At 45.3% G+C, this 4,312-nt stretch overlaps 1 pseudogene; it reads right to left on the bottom strand.

The window, feature by feature from the left end:
- Positions 1 to 681: 681 nt before the first annotated feature.
- On the bottom strand, positions 682 to 807 carry LOC150097604 (U2 spliceosomal RNA; annotated as a pseudogene).
- Positions 808 to 4,312: the final 3,505 nt, after the last annotated feature.

The following is a 4,312-nucleotide window of genomic DNA, read 5'->3' as shown; positions in this document are numbered from 1 at the left end:
GTGTTAACTTTGTGGTCTTTGGACCCGCATTTGAGGCAAGCCATCAGACATTTGTCCAGTGCATGACTTGTTGTTAGGCAGTTTTTGCATGACAGTTTGCTCTTAGATGGTCGAAGGATCAGCATCGGAAGCATTGCCTCTTTACGACAGGATAATTTACCATTACCCTAGCGGATCCGATGACGACGAAGTTTGGAACCGCTGTTTTCATCTCGAGCGAGATGTTTACTTCGCCCGACTTCCATTGTGGGTTGTCTGCATCGTTTAAGACTTGTATGTTGCGGACAACACCCCATTTTCCGAACACTTCGTGGATGACTTTTTCGTCACTTTGTACATATATACTCCAAGGGGAATCTGGATATTTTAAGTATTTTGATAATGCTCCCCACCATGAACGGAACCATTTCCTATCCATTATCCATTACATTGAAAACCTTCAAGCAATTTGTCTCTAATCTCGTCGCTCCTTACTACGACTTGGTATTTGCCACTACCGAAGGGAGTGAATCCAAAAATCTGGTCCGCACCAACGCAGTCAATGTGGGCTTTAGCCAAAGGTCTGGGTCGTAGATCAGCGTCAGTTTCGATGCAAGAGTTCGCGTGCGCGGCGAAACATTGGCCATAGCTGGTGAGGGAGCTAATTATTCCCACCACCGAGTGTTTGATTTTGCCCCAGTCAGGGATTTACGAAGATCTATAAATTTCCGGTTAAATATCGTGAGCCCCGATGGGACTCGTACCGATATAACAACGGAAAAGAACAGATACTACACTTTGATCTTAGCCAAAAGGCCGAGAAGCGATACTAACGTTTTGATCTTTCTTAGCCAAAAGACCGAGAAGTGATCAACTTCATCTTGATTCAACTTGATAATAATAAATAATTTGTGAGTTCAACAAATCTTCATCATCGGCCTGTAGAGTAAGATAGGCTGAGAGTCAGCAGATAGCAGGAGAGGAAACAAAGATAGAGTGCATAGTAGTAGAGTAGGTTAAAGAGGCCTCAGTTGACCTGTTTTAGCTGTTTGCCCCCAGGGGCGTTTCTAAAACGGTCGCTGATTTTTCACTTTACAAAAAGGAAAAATCCTAAAAAGGAAACATGTAACAAAACAAGCAAAAAAAGTACACTGAAAAGCAAAAAATTGAAAGGTAAACTTAGAGGTGGAGGAAGGATCTGGCCCGAGTGATACAGCTCACAAGGAACTGCACCGCCTCGCTGTAAGCCTTCGTGCTCGGGTTCTCAGGTCCTCCCTCACCTGTGATAGCTGAAACTGGTGAAGCTGTGTACAGAAACCCCACAAGGTGGTTACTGTGTCTTTCTTTTGTTGTGGGCAGTTATTATTCTTTTGGCCACCTCACTTCCCTTGGCCATGTCTAGTTTGCAGAGAGCTATGAAGAACACCGAGGCTGCCTCCTCGTCTAAATCCTGGGATACCTCTTCTTGCTCAGGGGTGATTTTGCTGATGTCATCAACGAAAATGTCACCCCATTTTGCACTGACGATGTCAGATCCATGTTCTCCTGTGAGAAGGAGTTCAGGTTCTCCTATTTTTTTCATCGCTTCTTTGAATTTTTCCACCGTCCCTGGGATACCTCTGATGAGATCGCTGAGAATTTCCCCTGCTTTCGCGTGAGGGACTTCTGGGTGGGCGGTCTCAGATACTTTTGCTGTTTTGGGCGTTACGAACTCTTCTTCCTGTGGGCTTAATGGCCGTTTGGAGGTGTTAGTGTTCACCTCCATCTTTCCCTCTTCTATGTCTGTATTAGTATCTATATTAGTATTGATGGTTTCAATAACGAATGTTTCTTCTTGTTGGATTTTACTGCTTGTGGAAGTTCCCCCCCCCCCCCTTACGGTTTTTCTTAGACGTGGAGATATGGATTTCTGTTATATCAGGTTGTGGCCTGCTTTGAGGCAGTTTTTACATTTCACTCTAGGACAATCTGCCCCAAGGTGAGTGAAGGCACTACATCTAAAACATTGTTTTTTTACACCAGGGTAGTTTATCATTACTCTGGCGGATCCAATAATAATGAAGTTGGGAACGGGCGTTTTCATCTCGAGGGAGATGTGGCCTTCACCCGACTTCCATTTGGGGTTTTCTGCGTCATTTAGGACTTCCACTTTGTGTATAACGCCCCATTTCCCGAATATTTCGTGGATAATCTTTACATCGGTTTCAATATATTCCAAAGGGAATCTGGGGATTCTAAGTAGTTTGGTAATGCTCCCTACCAAAAATAGGACTACTGTTTTTCCATTACATCCGAATCCTCCAAGTAGTTTGTCTCTTGTTTGTTCACTCCTTACTACTACTTGGAAGCGGCCACCACCAAAGGGAGTAAAACCAAAAATCTGCTCAGCGCCGACGCTTCCGATGAGGGCTTTGGCCAAACATCGAGGTCGTAGATCGGCTTCAACTTCAATTCCAAGGGTCCGCGTACGCGGCAAACCATAGCTGGTTAGGGGGGGGGGGTGCCTGCCAAAGCTATTCCCACCACCGAGTGTTTTATTCTTGCACCAGTCCGGGGTTTATTCTGTATCAGCTGCTGTAGTTTATTATCAAGTGCCTCTATGATACGCTTTGTCGATAATAACTGAGCTAACAGATACTACAATTTGCTATTAGCCTGTTAAGCTGATACGCACAGAAACTATATATATACTGTATATATACATATACACTTGATCTTAGCCAAACGGCCGAGAATCAATGCATTGGATCAGCCTGTGGATCTGCTGACGTACCACTAAAACCCATAAATTCAAAGCGTGAATAAACAATACCTAAATAATAATAATTTGTGAGTTCAACGTATCTCATCATTGGCCTGTGGAGTAAGATAGGCTGAGGTTCAGCAGATAGTAGGAGAGGAAATAAAGATAGAGTGCATAGTAGTAGAGTAGATGAAAGAGGCCTCAGCTGACCTGTTTTAGCTGTTGACCCCCCAGGGGTGCTTCTAAAACGGTCGTTGATTTTTCACTTTTAAAAAGGAAAAATCCTGAAAAGGAAAAAAAAAGGAGAGACTAAGCAAATTTAACAAGTTTAAATAAATCTAAAGACTATGTGAAAGACAATTCTATAGAGGAATGAGTTTGCCGAGCAAACCCAGAACAGTATAACCAGGAAAAGAAGGGAGATGACCTGCCCCGGAAGACCCCGCTCTGAAAAGGGCTTGGGACCACCTCGATGTTGGCCTTCGCAGTCCGGGTTTGTTCAGGTCCACCCCAACCTGGGGATAGAAAAACTTTCAACTGCGAAAAGACTAGACATACCTGTGGGGTAAACGCTGATCAGGAAGGAAGATCGAGATAGCGTCAACCCCTACAACTTGAAGGTGTTATAGATGCAGATACAACCGGATTCCCCCCCCCCCCCTGTATTATCTGGCAGATGGTTGGTGGGTCGCACCATCTCCTCCGGAACAGCTCTTCTCCCCGTAAGTACCTTTCCTGCAGCAGGAAGCGGCGGAGGTAGGCTGAGAGACAGTTCTCAACACGGAGATAAATGCGATCCTTCTTGTTAAGAAGGTGTTTTTTCCTGATTTTCCAAATGTGGTGCTTAATCACATTTATTACGAAAATCAGATGTTTCTTGTTTTTGGTTACTGGGGGAGGAAACTGTAGCAGGACTACTTCGGCGAATGTGAGCGCTGGGATCGCAAGCACCTCAGCCAGTCTGTGCCAAACACGCTGTGCTGGCGGGCAGTGAAAGAAGAGGTGCCCTACGGTTTCTATCGCACCGCAGACGTCGCAGAAGGGGTTGCATGGTCGCGGGTTGTAGGCTGATTTTACCAGTTTCACCGGGAGTCTGCCGTAGGCGATTCTCCAGGCTAAGTCCCTTCCCTGTGAAATGGTTGCCCCCAGCTGTTTTTTATGTTGGTGAACAGCACCTCTTCGTTTCTGCCCAGATCGGGTTTTTCCCAGTCAAAGCTCTCAAAAATTTTCCAGTACCGCTTGTTTGGGCTGAGCTGAAGCACTTGAACTCCATCCGTTGCCAATTTTTTAAAAAGTTTACATATTGTGTAGTACTACTCTGGCACCATCTCCGCACATGGTCCGACGTGGCCAGTGATCTCGAAGTAGGGTAGGAAAAATCCTAAGAAGTATTTAATCAGATTGCCGGAAGGGTGATTTGATGCCAGTGCTTTCCGTATGGTCTGAGCAATGTTGGTTAGGTGGCAGTATTTGAGGATTGGCAGGGCGAATCCCCCTTGTGTGGGAGGAAGATGGAGAAATGCCCTGCGCACCTCGTGTTTCCTGTTGCTCCAGAAAAATTTAGTGATATGTTTGTGAATGGCGTTGTCT

The sequence above is a fragment of the Typopeltis vanoorti genome, chromosome 17, assembly GCF_054136105.1.
Source record: "Typopeltis vanoorti isolate ZY-2024b chromosome 17, IOZ_Tvanoo_1.0, whole genome shotgun sequence".
NCBI classification, from domain to species: Eukaryota; Metazoa; Arthropoda; class Arachnida; order Uropygi; family Thelyphonidae; genus Typopeltis; species Typopeltis vanoorti.
Note: the sequence above shows the minus strand (reverse complement) of the source record. Positions and strands in the feature narration are given on the sequence as shown.